Raw genomic sequence first — 17018 nt, 5'->3', positions numbered from 1 at the left:
TGCCCAGATGTAGTACTTTGCATTTTTCCCTGTTAAAAAACATTCTGTTGGTTGCTGCCCACTGCTCCAGTTTATTTATGTCTTTTTGAATCCTCTCTCTCTCTTCTCTAGTATTAGCTATCCCTCCTAGCTTTGTGTCATCAGCAAATTTAATCAGTTTACCCTCAATTCCTTCATCTAAATCATTGATAAAGATGTTGAACAATACAGGTCCCAGGACAGAGCCCTGTGGTACCCCACTTGAGACATTCATCCAGCTGGATGTGAAGCCATTTACAACCACCCTTTGAGTCCGATCACTAAGCCAGTTATGAATCCACCTAACAGTTGCCTGGTCCATTGCATACTTGGTCATTTTCTCAATAAGGATGGTGTGAGATACTTTGTCAAATGCTTTGCTGAAGTCAAGATATACTATATCTACAGCATTTCCCTGATCCACCCAGTCAGTGATTCTGTCATAGAAGGAAATTAAGTTAGTCTGACATGACTTGTTAGTTACAAACCCATGCTGACTCTGGTTAATCACTTCATTCTTATCCATGTACTTACATACATGTTGTTTAATAATTTGTTCAAAGATCTTTCCTGGTATAGAAGTCAGACTCACCGGCCTATAGTTCCCAGGGTCCACCTTCTTCCCCTTTTTGAAGATAGGAACAACATTTGCTCTTCTCCAGTCTTCTGGGACTTCTCCTGTTCTCCAAGAATTTTCAAAGAGTATGGAGAGTGGTTCTAAAATTTCTTCTACGATCTCCTTCAGTACTCTGGGGTGTAATTCATCTGGACCTGGAGACTTGAACTCATTTATGTTAGCTAAATATTCCCTCACAATCTTTCTGTTTACAGATAACTTGGATTCCTCTATTCCTTTAAAAGGACAGTGAAGATCAGTTGATGTTACATTTTCTTTCTGAGAGAAAACAGATGCAAAATAGGAATTAAAAAGTTCGGCCTTCTCAACATCCTCTCTTACCATTTCTCCATTTTCATCCTGTAAAAATCCTATAGCATCTTTGACTTTTCTTTTACTTTTGACATACCCCCAAAATCCTTTTTTATTGCTTTTGACATCTCTTGTAAGCCTTAATTCATTGTCAGCTTTAGCTAACCTGATACGTGCCCTGCAGGATCTGCAGACTGCATTATAATCTTCTTTAGATATGCCTCCCTCTTTCCATTTAATAAACATTTCTTTATTTCTTTTTAGCATGTGTTTAAGTTCTGTGTTCATCCATCCTGGTTTCCTTAAATGCTTCCCATTCTTCCTACTTTTCGGGATTGTTAACGATTGTGCTTTGAGAATCTCATTTTTAAAAATTTCCCATCCTTCCTGGACATTTTTGTCCTTAAGGACATCCAGCCATTGGATCCCTCCTATTCTCTTTCTGAGTCTCTTAAAATCTGCCTTTCTAAAATCTAACCTTGAAGTTTGAGTCTTCACATGTCTTCCTCCTCTAGTTATCCAAAATTCAATAATAGTGACGCGCCCCCTGGGACATATTCCTTTTTGAGGGGAATACCCGGCACCGGATCAGATGGGGGGTTGTAGTCTCCGAGCGGCTGTGACCCGGTCCCGTGCCCAGGGCGTCAAGCTAAGTGTTATGTGGCAGCTTTACAGATGTTACTAAAGTTCTTTTGTGTCGACTACGCCACCCGTTGTGATGCGGTCACTGTGGCCGCCGCTGCTGCAGGGTCCGCTGAGGCTGATGGTGGGTGCGCAGCTTGGTGAGATAACCCCCAACGGGAGGGGTATAGCCTCAGAGGGGACAGGCGCAGAGGATGGGGGTTGTGGTGGTGCGATGCAGCCGGCAATGAAGACAGACTCGGGTTGTGCAGTTAAGGGTGTTTACTTACTGCTGATGTTGTACTGGTCACTCCAGCTGCTAGTGACCACCCGAGCCGTGCTGCGTCCACCAGGTCCTGGATCCGGCCAACCCCCAAACAAGTCCAGAACGTGGCCCTGAGCTCTCCCTCTGTCCTTTCTTCAGCCGTCCCCACCAGTGATTCACCTAGGTCCAGCTCCCTCGGGCCTTCTTTTGGGACACCGTTGGCCCTGGGTTCCCTGACCCTTCATGTGGTGTGCCTTCGGGGTGAATGTGGTGGGTGACCGTGACAGACACTGCCCACGGTCTCCGGTCTCTGGCTGGGGAATGTCTTTGCCCCCACCAGCTTGGGTTCCGGTACCCTGATGCTGACTCCTCACCCGGTGTTCTAATTTGGGTTCTTGGGTCCCTTCAGTCTTCCCCCTCTGGGTCTTTCTCTGCTCCACTCTCTCTCTCTCCAGGGCTGCTGTTTCCTTCTCTCTCCTCTCCAACTGACTTGTTCTCAGCGTCTGACCCTGATCTAAGTTGGTGCCCTCCTTATATATCCCTCTATGTGTGAGCTCAGGTGACCAGCACCCAATGAGCTCCTATCACTACCCAGACTGCTCCCCCTATCTGCCCCTACACTACATGGGATGTACCACCCCCCTCCCACTCCAGCCAGGAACAGGCTCGGTTGTACCTGCACATTTCTAAGTGGGAGTACCGTCGGCCTGCTCCTCTGAAATGGGATGTATGTAGTGCATGCAGTCTATCTGAGCTCAGTTCCACACTCCTTCCTTACCCGGGAGTGGAATATCACACCTCTGGGTTGAGGTGCAATACCCCTGTAGCAGCCGAATCCTCAGGGTGCTACATTCCCCCCTGGTAAATCACAGCACGTCCTCGGGCTGTAAGACATAAAACACCAAAACATACAAAATTTTCATATAAACATATAAAACATATAAACATTATATATATATAAAACTTTTTATATAAACATTCTCGTAGACTTCTCTTGTCTCTGGTTCCTCCTCCGGACACTGTGCAACGTGTGTCCGGGAAAAGTGCGACAGTCTCTTAGAAAAATCTGGTTTTCTTATAAAACCGGTAGGGGGCGCTTTAGGACGCGCAACTATATACAGGGAAAGTTGAAAGTTGGCCGCTCTCAGTCCTCGGCCAGGTAGAGGGTAGGGAATGGCTGCTCACAGTCCTCAGCCTGTAGGATGAAGGGGTTAACGGGTAAACAGTTCCCTGGTCCCAACGGGGACTATTTTAGCAGCAACAGTTTCAGTTTCTATATACCCCGATTGGGTAACTATTTACAGCTCCTGCTCTGCCGCACTCAACGGCGTCTTCCTCCTGCTCTTTCTTGATATGATGTTTCTTCAGACCCGTCCGGGTCCTCTGGCTCCTCCTCCCCGTACCGCAACTCCTCCTCCGTCAAGCGGTGTACGTGGAGGGCGTAAGGTCCTTTGGCACACTTGTGCCAGGTGAAAGTGACCTCGTCCCCGACGTAGAGGTCACGGCCTTTGTGACCTTCCGGCAGGTGGGACTCGACGTCTCTGCGGGTCACAAAGACGTCACCGCGGTTGTTACGGTCCCGAATAAAGCCCCACCCATGCTGCGGGTTGAACTTTATCACTGTCCCGATGGTGCGGGGACAATGCGCTGCACGGGGGTTCCTCCTAGTCCGGCTCTTCTGCTCCGCGCTCTGGATTTGGGCCTGTTGTTCTCTGACCCGCCTCTCCTCCCGTTCTCTCTTAAACTCTGCCAGCTGTTGACGGCAACACTCTGTACGTTCAGCTGCGGCTGCCCGAGTTTCTCCGGTGAACCCCATCAAATCTTCTCCCGTGGGGTCCCACACGAATTGGGCTTCTGCTAGAGGAGGCGAGACCCGAGCCACGGGCTTCGGAGCCGGGATTAGGGGCTCACACAAGGGCCCTAGTCTTTGCTGCCGCTCCAGCTCAGGGTACCCTTCGGGCCAGATGAAGGGCCGCCCGTCCGGCCATGTGAGCTGGCCGAAGAGGTCCTCCCCCAGGTGTGGCACCCTAGGTATTGCGGGCGCGGGCGCGGTGGTGGTGGCGCCCGGGTTGCCCAGGCCTTGCGGCCAGGCCTGGGGCACCTGGAAGGTGAAGGGCACCGTTAGGACGGCGGCGCCCTGGGCTACCTGGCCTTGCGGCCAGGCCGGAGGCTCCGCGGAGGTAGGGGGCGCTGTTGGTGGTGCGGCGCCCGGGGGTACTAGGCCTTGCGACCAGGCTGGTGGTAATTCCTGCTTTGTCACGCTCCGGGTCGGGGCGCGTGACGTCACAGGGGTCGCTGCAGCGGCTTCCGGTCGGGGCCTAGTCCATGGCGGTGACCTGGCGGCTACGGGCACAGCAGGGGGACTTTCGGGCTCTGCGACGGGGAGCTGGGGCAGGTAAGCGGTGTCACGGCTTGGGGTATAGGCGTCCCCTTTACCTGCCTCCATGCGTTCGGCTCCCTTCTCGGCGCCGTCTCCGGCCTTGGGTCCTCCCGCGCCATCCTCAGAGGCGGTCTGCTTCCTCTTCCAGGGTAGCGTGCTCCGTTGACTGGTCTCAGCTTGCTGGGTCATCTCCCGGCTCCATTCCGCCAATATCTCGCGCTGTACCCGGGCCATCCTCCGTGCGAGGCCCTCCAGGGCAGTTTGTGCACACTCCCGGTCTCGGGGGAGCTGCGCTAAGATCTCCGCTAGACCTAGCGGGGTTGTGGACTCTAGCAGGCTCCTGACCATCGGGTCGGTGCTGCTCTGCTCTTCTTCCGGCAGGCTCCTGGCCAGCGGGCCGGTGCTGCTCTGCCCTCCTTCCTCGGTCTCTAGCAGACTCCTGGCCAGCGGGCCGGTGCTGTTCTGCTTTCTCTCCATCTCCGGGTGAGCTCCTCCGCTACTCCTTGTTAGACCTCTTGCCTCCGGGTGCGCTCGCTCCAGACTGCTCCAAGCGACACCCATCTTTTCTCTTCCCTTTCTTCTCCTCCCACTTCGAGGGCGGTCCCGGGGCAACTCGGTGACTGTCAGCTCCAGGGGTAGTTCTTTCACGCTGACAGACACCTCCAGCATCACAGTCTCTGTTGGTGGGGGCGGTTTCCACTTTTGGCGCCATTTTCTGTCCCGGCCCACGATGGGAGGTGGCCTCTTGCCCTCCTTTGGCACGCCCATAATGGCGTCCGCTGCTCTTCCAAGGCGGGAAATCTGCGGTTTTGGCGGGAAGCGTCGCCCAGTGGCGGGAAACTCTGCAGATGGCGGGAACAAGCTGGAAATGGCGGACAATCGGCGGGAAACGACTGGTGATGGAGTCCGATGGCGTGGACCCTCCGGAACCGGCGGGAGACTTCTTTCTGAGGTAAACTTGAACTTTTCTTCAGGCACGCAGTACCCGGGTGTTGCGGGCACGTAATCCTGCCGACTACGCCAAAGTTGACGCGCCCCCTGGGACATATTCCTTTTTGAGGGGAATACCCGGCACCGGATCAGATGGGGGGTTGTAGTCTCCGAGCGGCTGTGACCCGGTCCCGTGCCCAGGGCGTCAAGCTAAGTGTTATGTGGCAGCTTTACAGATGTTACTAAAGTTCTTTTGTGTCGACTACGCCACCCGTTGTGATGCGGTCACTGTGGCCGCCGCTGCTGCAGGGTCCGCTGAGGCTGATGGTGGGTGCGCAGCTTGGTGAGATAACCCCCAACGGGAGGGGTATAGCCTCAGAGGGGACAGGCGCAGAGGATGGGGGTTGTGGTGGTGCGATGCAGCCGGCAATGAAGACAGACTCGGGTTGTGCAGTTAAGGGTGTTTACTTACTGCTGATGTTGTACTGGTCACTCCAGCTGCTAGTGACCACCCGAGCCGTGCTGCGTCCACCAGGTCCTGGATCCGGCCAACCCCCAAACAAGTCCAGAGCGTGGCCCTGAGCTCTCCCTCTGTCCTTTCTTCAGCCGTCCCCACCAGTGATTCACCTAGGTCCAGCTCCCTCGGGCCTTCTTTTGGGACACCCTTGGCCCTGGGTTCCCTGACCCTTCATGTGGTGTGCCTTCGGGGTGAATGTGGTGGGTGACCGTGACAGACACTGCCCACGGTCTCCGGTCTCTGGCTGGGGAATGTCTTTGCCCCCACCAGCTTGGGTTCCGGTACCCTGATGCTGACTCCTCACCCGGTGTTCTAATTTGGGTTCTTGGGTCCCTTCAGTCTTCCCCCTCTGGGTCTTTCTCTGCTCCACTCTCTCTCTCTCCAGGGCTGCTGTTTCCTTCTCTCTCCTCTCCAACTGACTTGTTCTCAGCGTCTGACCCTGATCTAAGTTGGTGCCCTCCTTATATATCCCTCTATGTGTGAGCTCAGGTGACCAGCACCCAATGAGCTCCTATCACTACCCAGACTGCTCCCCCTATCTGCCCCTACACTACATGGGATGTACCACCCCCCTCCCACTCCAGCCAGGAACAGGCTCGGTTGTACCTGCACATTTCTAAGTGGGAGTACCGTCGGCCTGCTCCTCTGAAATGGGATGTATGTAGTGCATGCAGTCTATCTGAGCTCAGTTCCACACTCCTTCCTTACCCGGGAGTGGAATATCACACCTCTGGGTTGAGGTGCAATACCCCTGTAGCAGCCGAATCCTCAGGGTGCTACAATAGCATGATCGCTGCCTCCTAGGGTCCCAGCCACCTTTACCTCCTCAACCATTTCCTCCCTGTTTATAAGGATTAGATCCAAAGTAGCAGATCCCCTTGTTTTCTCCCCTACCTTTTGGAAGATAAAGTTGTCAGCAAGAGAGGATAAGAATTTGCTTGACCTGTTAGTTTTACTTGAGAGAGATTCCCAACAAATGTCTGGATAGTTGAAATCTCCCATGACCACTACGTCATATTTTTTGGAGAACTTGGTCATTTGATACATAAAGAGTTCATTCATATCTTCAGCTTGCCCAGGTGGCCTGTAGTAAATGCCTACAATGGTGTCCTTTCCGTTGTTCTCTCCTTGTATTCTTACCCAAACAGTTTCCACAGAACTCCCAGTCTCTGAAGCTTCAATCTCTGTGCAGATATACGCTTTTCTAACATACAATGCAACACCTCCTCCTCGTTTATCAAGTCTGTTTCTTGCAAATAAGTTGTATCCTTTTAGCCTTTTATTCCAATCATGTGAATCGTTCCACCAAGTTTCAGTGATTCCAATGACATCATATTCCTTTTCCTGCATAAGTAGTTCCAATTCTCCTTGTTTGTTGCCCATGCTTTGTGCATTTGTATAAAAACATTTTAGTTTGTGATTGGTTTCTCTTCCTCCCATATTTTTATTATTTAAATTGTTTTGTCTTTGTTCTTCCTTTCCACTTCCAGTAGCAGAGATCTCAATAGTATTTGTCAGCTGTATGGCTTTTTCTGGCCTTTTGCTTCCCTTCCCACATTGTTCTAGTTTAAAGCTCTTCTGATGAGTGTAGCAAGGCGACTTCCAAATACATGTTTTCCAGTCTTCGTAAGGTGCACCCCATCTCTAGCAAGTAGTCCATCGTATAGGTAATTCATTCCGTGATCCAGAAATCCAAATCCTTGTTGACGGCACCATCGACGTAGCCAGTTGTTCACCTGTAGAATCTTATTCCACCTCATTGTTCCATGGACATCCACTGGGAGGATGGATGAGAAGACCACCTGCGCTCCCAATTCTTTCACTTTCTTGCCTAAGTCTTCAAAGTCACTGCAGATGGTTTCCAGGTCCTTTCTTGCGGTGTCATTTGTCCCCACATGTATTAGCAGGAATGGGTAGTGATCTGTAGGTCTGAAGAGTCTTGATATCCTGTCAGACACATCTTTAATTTTTGCTCCTGGAAGACAGCACATTTCTCTTGAGGTTATGTCTGGTCTGCAGATAGCGGCCTCTGTTCCTCTTAACAGGGAATCCCCCATGACCACCACTCTCCGTTTTTTTTCCACAACATTCTTCTTTCTCCATCCAGGAGGATTCTGAGGGCTTACAAGGTTATTCATTGCTGGCAAAGTCTTATTTTGCTGTATTTCTTCATGGTTCTCCTGCGTGAGAGCCTGGTACTGGTTCCTGAGCAGTATGGGTGCTGACTGCCTCTCGATCCTCCTGCTTCTGTGGGTCACATGCTTCCATTCCTCTGTTTCGTCAGGTGCAGTTCGAATTTCTTCTCTTTCTGAATCATGAAGAGATAATTCTGCTCTGTCTAAGAACTCTTCACCTTCCTTAATGATTTTCAAGGTAGTTAACCTCTCTTCTAGATTTCGCAACTTTTCCTCCAACAGGGACACAAGCTTGCATTTCTGGCATGTGAAGTTTGGCTTTTCCACTGGCAAGTCTGTGAACATGTAGCAGGATATGCAGCTCACCAAATGGCTCCTGGACTCTTCCATGTTCTTATTGTTAATGTTCTGAAAACAGTGAAAAAAGCTTAAAAAAAAAAGCTTCAAAATGCGCGCGCCGGACTCTTCACTTACCCCAAAATGCAGTGGGAATATGCAAATTATCTCCTCAGGACTCCTCCCCCATTATTCTGTATGGAGCTTTACATGAGGTCCATTATATAGTATGTATCATTATATGAGGCCCATTATTCTGTATGGAGAATCATATGAAGTCCATTATTCTTTATGGAGCATTACATGAGGTCCATTATTCTTTATGGAACATTATATTTGTCCCATTGTTCCGTCTGGAGCATCATATGAGGCCCATTATTCTGTATGGAGCATTATATGAGGTCCATTATTCTGTATGGAACATTATATGCGGCCCATTGTTCTGTATGGAGCAATATATGGGTTCCATTATTCTCTATGAAGCATTATATGAGGTCCATTGTTCTGTATAGAGCATTATATGGGGCCCATTATTCTGTATGGAGCATTATATGGGTTCCATTATTCTGTATGGAACATTATATGAGGCCCATTATTCTGTATGGAGCATTATATGGGGTTCATTATTCTGTATGGAGCATTATATGAGGCCTCTTACTCTGTATGGAGTATTATATGGGGTGCATTATACTGTATGGAGGACCATGTGGAGAGCATTATATTGTATGGGGGGACCATGGGGGTGCATTATATTGCTTGAAGGACCATGGGGATGCATTATATTGTATGGAGGACCATGGGAGATGCATTATACTGTATGGAGGACCATTAGGGGTGCATTATATTGTATGGAGGATCATGGGGGTGCATTATGTTATATGGAGGACCATGGGGTGCGTTATATTGTATGGAGGATCATGGGGGGTGCATTATACTGTACGGAGGACCATGGGGAGTGCATGATATTGTATGGAGGACCATGGCGAGATAATTAAAGTGTATGGAGGACCACGAGGGTGCATTATATTGTACAGAAGATCATGGGGGATACATTTTATTGTATGGAGGACCATGGGGGGTGCACTATATTGTATGGAGGACCATGGGGGTGCATTATATTGTATTTCGGACCATGGCGAGGGAATTATAGTGTATGAAGGACCATGGGGGTGCAATAAATTTTATGGAGGACCATGGGGGTGTATTATACTTTATGGATGACCATGACGGGTGCATATACTATATGAAGGTCCATGGGGAGTGCATTATATTAAATGGAGGACCATTAGGGGTGCATTATATTGTATGGAGGACAATGGGAGAGTGCATTATATTGCATAGAGAATCATGGGGGATTGATTATATTGTATGGAGAACCATACGGGATGCATTATATTGTATGGAGGACCATTGGGGATGTATTATATAGTATGGAGGACCATGGGGGTGCATTATATTGTATGGAGGACCATTAGGGGTGCATTATATTGTATGAAGGACCATGGGGAGTGCATTATACTGTATACAGCACCATGGGGAGTACATTATATTGTATGGAGGACCATGGGGAGTGAATTGTATTGTATGGAGGACTATGGGGGGGTGCATTATACTGTATGGAGGACCAAGAGGAAGGCATTATATTGTATAGGGGACCATGGGGGTGCATTATATTGCATGAAGGACCATGGGGGTGCATTATACTCTATGAAGGACCATGGGGAGTGCATTATATTGTATGAAGGACCATGGGGGTGCACATGGGAAGTGCAGTATATTGTATAAGGGACCATGGGGATGCATTATATTATATGGATGACCTTGAGGAGTGCATTATATGGTATGTAGGACCATGGTGGTGCATTATATTGTATGGAGGACCATTAGGGGTGCATTATATTGTATGGAGGACCATGGGGGAGTGCATTATATTGTATAGAGAACCATGGGGGATTCTTTATATTGTATGGAGGACCATGCAGGATGCATTATATTGTATGGAGGACTATTAGGGATGCATTATATTGTATGGAGAACCATGCGGGTGCATTATATTGTATGGAGGACCATTAGGGCGCATTATATTGTATGGAGGACCATAGGGAGTGCATTATACTATATGTAGGACCATGGAGAGTACATTTTATTGTATGGAGGACCATGGGGAGTGCATTATATTGCATGGAGCACCATGGGGAGTGCATTATATTGTATGGAGGACCGTGGGGGGTGCATCATACTGTATGGAGGACCATGTGGAGGGTATTATATTGTATGGAGGAGCATGGGGAGTGCATTATATTGTATGGAGGACCATGGGGAGTGTATTATATTGCATGGAAGGCTATGGGGGGTGTATTATACTGTATGTAGGACCATGGGAAAGGCATTATATTGTATGGGGGACCAAAGGGGTGCATTATATTGCATGAAGGACCATGGGGACTGCATTATATTGTATGAAGGACTATGGGGGTTCACATGGGAAGTGCATTATATTGTATAAGGGACCATGGGGATGCATTATATTGTATGGAGGACCATGAGGGGTGCATTATACTGTATGGATTACCATGGGGAGTACATTATATTGTATGGAGGACAATGGGCATGCATTATATTGTTTAGAGGACCATAGTGGTGCATTATTATGGAGGACCAAGGGGGGTGCAACATATTGTATGGAGGACCAGGGGGTGCATTATATTGTATAGAGGACCATGGGGATGCACTATATTGTATGGAGGACCATGGGAGATGCATTATATTGTATGGAGGACCATTGGGGTGCATTTAATTGTATGGAGGACCATGGGGGTGAATCATATTGTATGGAGGACCATGCGGGTGAATTATATTGTGTGGAGGACAATGAGCATTGAATTATAGTGTATGGAGGACCATGGGGGTTCATTATATTTTATGGAGGACCATGAGGAGTGCATTATACTTTATGGATGACCATGGGTGGTGTATTTTACTGTATGGAGGACCATGGGGAGCGAATTATAGTGTATGGAGGACCATAGGGTGTGAATTATAATGTATGGAGGACCATGGGGCATGAATTATATTTTATGGAGGACCATGAGGGGGGTGCATTATACTTTATTGATGACTATGGGGGGTGCATTAAACTGTATGAAGGACCATGGGGAGTGCATTATATTTCATGGAGGACCTTTAGAGATGCATTATATTGTATAGAGGACAACGGGGAGTGCTTTAAAGTGTATGGAGGACCATGGGGTGCATTATATTGTGTTGAGGACCATAGGGGTGCATTACATTGTATGGAGGACCATGGGGGTGCATTATATTGTATGGAGGACCATGGGGAGTAAATTATAGTGTATGGAGGACCATGGGGGGTACATTATATTTTATGGAGTACCATGGGGGTGCATTATACTTTATGGATGACCATGGGGGTTGCATTATACTAAACGGAGGACAATAGGGAGTGCACTATAGTGTATGGAGGACTATTTGGACCATTAGGGTTGCAATATATTGTATGGAGGACCATTAGTGGTGCATTGTATTGAATGGATGACCATGGGGGGTGCAATATATTGTATGGAGGACCATGGGGAGTGCATTATATTGTATAGAGAACCATGTTGGATGCATTATAATAAATGGAGGACCATGTGGGATGCTTTATATTGTATGGAGGACCATTAGGGATGCATTATATTGTATGGAGGACCATGAGGGTGAATTATACTGTATGGAGGACCATGGAATGCATTATACTGTATGGAGGACCATGGGGGTACATTATATTGTATGGAGGACCATGGGGGGTTCATTATATTGTATGGAGGACCATGGCTAGTGTTTTATACTGTATGGAGGACCATGGAGGGCAGGGCCGGCGTCAGCACCCAGTACACCCGGGCAAGTGTCGGGGCCCTGAGCCCTGGGCCCATTATTATGTATGGAGCATTATATGGGGTCCATTATTCTTTATGTAGTATTATAATTATATGAGTCTCATTATTCTGTAAGGAGCATTATATGGGGCCCATTATTCTGTATGGAGCACTATATGGGGTCCATTATTCTCTATGAAACATTATATGTGGCCAACTATTCTGCATGGAGCATTATATGTAGTCCATTATTTTGTATGGAGCATTATATGGGGCCCATTATTCTGTATGAAGCATTATATAGGGTCCATTATACTGTATGGAGCATTATATGGGGCCAATTATTCTGTATGGATCATTATTTCGGGTCCATTATTTTGTATGGGGCATTATATGGGGTCCATTATACTGTATGGAGCATTATATGGGGTCCATTTTTCTGTATGAAACATTATATGGGGTCCATTATTCTATATGTAGCATTATATGGAGTCCATTATTCTGTGTGAAGCATTATATGGGGTCCATTATTCTGTATGGAGCATTATATGAGGCCCATTGTTCTGTATGTAGCATTATATGAGGCCCATTATTCTGTATGGAGCATTATATGAGGCCTATTATTCTGTGTGAAGCATTATATGGGGTCCATTATTCTGTATGGAGCATTATATGAGGCTAATTATTCTATCTGTAGCATTATATGGGGTCTATTATACTGTATGAATCATTATATGGGGTCCATTATACTGTATGGAGCATTATATGGGGTCTATTTTTCTGTATGAATCTTTATATGGGGTCCATTATTTTGTTTGGAGCATTATGTAGGGTTCGTTATTCTGTTTGAAGCATTATATGAAGCCCATTGTTCTGTGTAGAGCAATATATGGGGTCCATTATTCCGTATGGAGCATTATATGGGGCCCATTATTCTGTATGGAACATTATATGAGGCCCACTGTTCTGTATAGAGCAATATATGGGGTCCATTATTCTGTAAGGAGCATTATATGGGGTCCATTATTCTGTATGGAGCATTATATGAGGCCCATTATTCTGTATGGAGCATCATATGAGGCCTATTATTCTGTAGGGAGAATTATATGGGGTCCATTATTCTGTATGTAGCATTATTTGAGGCCCATTATTCTGTATAGAGCATTATATGAGGCCCATTAGTCTGAATGGAGAATTATATGGGGCCCATTATTCTGTAAGGAACATTATATCAGGCCCATTGTTCTGTATGGAGCAATATATGGTTCCCATTATTCTGTATAGAGCATTATATGGGGTCCATTATTCTGTATGGAGAATTATATGGGGTTTGTTCCTTGTATGTGGTATTATTTAGTTGCTATGTCGTGGTAATATGTGTCTGCTGTGGCAGTATTTGTCCCTTATATATGGTATTATTCGGTGACTATATGGTGGTAATACAGTGGTGGCCAAAAGTATTGGCACCCCTGCAATTCTGTCAGATAATACTCAGTTTCTTCCTGAAAATGATTGCAATCACAAATTCTTTGGTATTATTATCTTCATTTAATTTTTCTTCAATGAAAAAACACAAAAAGTATTGTCCTAAAGACAAATTGGATACAATTCCACACCAAACCTAAAAAAGGGGGAGGACAAAAGTATTGGCACTGTTTAAAAAATCATGTGATGCTTTTCTAATTCGTGTAATTAACAGCACCTGTAACTTACCTGTGGCATCTAACAGGTGTTGGCAATAACTAAATCACACTTGCAGCCAGTTAACATGGATTAAAGTTGACTCAACCTCTGTCCTGTGTCCTTGTGTGTACCACATTGAGCATGGAGAAAAGAAAGAAGACCAAAGAACTGTCTGAGGACTTGAGAAACCAAATTGTGAGGAAGCATGAGCAATCTCAAGGCTACAAGTCCATCTCCAAAGACCTGAATGTTCCTGTGTCTTCCGTGCGCAGTGTCATCAAGAAGTTTAAAGCCCATGGCACTGTGGCTAACCTCCCTAGATGTGGACGGAAAAGAAAAATTGACGAGAGATTTCAACGCAAGATTGTGCAGATGGTGGATAAAGAACCTCGACTAACATCCAAACAAGTTCAAGCTGCCCTGCAGTCCGAGGGTACAACAGTGTCAACCCGTACTATCCGTCGGCGTCTGAATGAAAAGGGACTGTATGGTATGATACCCCACTTCTTACCCCGAGACATAAAAAAGCCAGGCTGGAGTTTGCCAAAACTTACCTGAGAAAGCCTAAAACGTTTTGGAAGAATGTTCTCTGGTCAGATGAGACAAAAGTAGAGCTTTTTGGGAAAAAGCATCAACATAGAGTGTACAGGAAAAAAAAGAGGCATTCAAAGAAAAGAACACGGTCCCTACAGTCAAACATGGCGGAGGTTCCCTGATGTTTTGGAGTTGCTTTGCCGCCTCTGGCACTGGACTGCTTGACCGTGTGCATGGCATTATGAAGTCTGAAGACTACCAACAAATTTTGCAGTATAATGTAGGGCCCAGTGTGAGAAAGCTGGGTCTCCCTCAGAGGTCATGGGTCTTCCAGCAGGACAATGACCCAAAAAACACTTCCAAAAGCACTATAAAATGGTTTGAGAGAAAGCACTGGAGACTTCTAAGGTGGTCAGCAATGAGTCCAGACCTGAATCCCATAGAACACCTGTGGAGAGATCTCAAAATGGCAGTTTGGAGAAGGCACCCTTCAAATATCATAGACCTGGAGCAGTTTGCCAAAGAAGAATGGTCTACAATTCCAGCAGAGCATTGTAAGAAACTCATTGATGGTTACCGGAAGCGGTTGTTCGCAGTTATTTTGGCTAAAGGTTGTGCAACCAAGTATTAGGCTGAGGGAGCCAATACTTTTGTCTGGCACATTTTTGGAGTTTTGTGTGAAATGATCAATGATTTGATTTTTGCTTCATTCTCTTTTGTGTTTTTTCCTTGCAAGCAAATTAAATGAAGATAATAATACCAAAGAATTTGTGATTGCAATCATTTTCAGGGAGAAACTGAGTATTATCTGACAGAATTGCAGGGGTGCCAAAACTTTTGGCCACCACTGTTTGTGGTCTGATGATGGTGTGGCAATATTTGTTCCTGGTATGTGGTATTATTCGGTAATTATGTGGTGGTAATATGTGATCTGACCATGGTGTGACGGTATTTGTGGTGTGCCTTGTACTATATGAAGAATCATGCTGGGTGCATTATATTATATGAAGGACTATTGCGAGTCCATTTCGTTATATGGAGGACCATGGGGAGTGCATTATTTTTATGGAGGACTATGAGGAGTGCATTACATTCTATGGAGGACCATAGGGAGTGCAATATATTCTATGGAGGAGCATGGGGAGTGCACTATTTTCTTTGGAGGCCCACGAGGAGTGCGTTGTATTATATGATGGATGGAAGACTATGGGGAATGCATTATACTATAAAGAGGATTATGGGGGGCGCATTATACTATGTGGAAGTGTGACATGAAGAAGTAGTGCTGTTGCTTCAAACGCATCCAGCAACGCTAACAAATAACACAAGCACAGGAGACAGGAAGTGTTGTGCTTCAGAAGCATCCAGCAACTAGAGGGGTTAACACAGTCACGGGAGACAGGGAGTGTTTTAGCAGAGCCCCAGGGGGATTATGAGAAACTTGTTATTGTAGTCTGGCTGAAGCCGAAGAAAAAGGTGGTGTGTTATCTGGATCTGACAGAAGGCAACTGAACAGGATTCAACTCATGAGAGAATCTGAACACAGGTTAGATAAACTCCCTGAACTAACAGTGCAGAGTGTTATCGGGCAGGAAGATAAGGACTGGAAGGAATTGTGTCACAGGGATCATCTCCCTCATCAAACACCCCAACCATCACCATACAGGATAAAAAATGTTGTGCACTATTGTGTCCTTGCGAAGGAAAAGCCTGTGGTTGTGTATGCATACAAGTGTGCTGCTAAGAGAACTAATCTATGTTGAATTATGCTACAGAAGAGACTGTAATACTGTGCCTTCTGAAGAAACTACTGTATTGTTACTTGAGCCGGTTGCTCAAGAAACTCAGACTGTACTGTAATGAAGATTGCTGCTGTAATATCCCTGAATTGCACTGGCCGTGCTTCAGATTAAATTCCACTGTTAAACTGTTGAAAAAGAATCTTGTCAGATGTGTCTGGTCAGCAATTGAATCTATCGTGTGCCTGAGAGAAGCTGCAGCCTATGGGGTTTTTTGTGACCTCTTGGATGAGTCGTCGCTGCGCTTTTGGGGTAATTTTGGGCGGTCAACCACTCCTGAGAAGGTTCACCACTGTACAATGTTTTCACCATTTGTGGATAATGGCTCTCACTGTGGTTCGCTGGAGTCCAAAAGCTTTAGAAATGGCTTTATAACCTTTTCCAGATTGATAGATCTCAATTAATTTCAGATCTGGCCAGATTGGAGTATGCTGCTTTCCTTGTTCACAGCTTCGCTGTATCCTGGGGAGCCGGCTCTGGTACACGGTCTAATAAGAGTTTATACTCACCTAATCTGAGAAAGGTTTTTTTTCCTGCACACAGAGCAGCCAGTACAGGCGGCACAGTGCAGTGATGTCATTGAGACCCCTGTGCAGGAACGCTGCCATCTTGTAGACCATAGGATCACAGCAGCATGCGGCATAAAGAATGGAGAGTGGTGGCTCCTGGATCTACCACAGTAACCAACTCTATCAGTGTCATATTGATGATCAGTTCAAATGGCACCCGCATGGAGATCTGAGGATACAATCTAAAAAGAACAAAACAAAAAATGAAGTATTTAGTGATGACCGAGCATGCTCGCTACTGCTCGGTGCTCACCCGAGCATCTCACTGGTCTTTATTAGACCTGGCTCCGCCATGTTCATCACAATCACTCCGAAATCAGACAGTGTAAGGAGAGGTGCTGCTGTGTCAGGGAGAGATTTGCTTGTGTATTAGGTAGTGTAGGGAGAAAAACCATACATTACACATATCCATCTTAACAAAAAGT

The sequence above is a fragment of the Phyllobates terribilis genome, unplaced genomic scaffold (genome assembly GCF_046119375.1).
Source record: "Phyllobates terribilis strain yellow unplaced genomic scaffold, ASM4611937v1 Scaffold_9__5_contigs__length_417890890, whole genome shotgun sequence".
Taxonomy (NCBI): Eukaryota; Metazoa; Chordata; class Amphibia; order Anura; family Dendrobatidae; genus Phyllobates; species Phyllobates terribilis.
The sequence above is the reverse complement of the archived record's forward strand: the minus strand, read 5'-3'. Positions refer to the sequence as shown.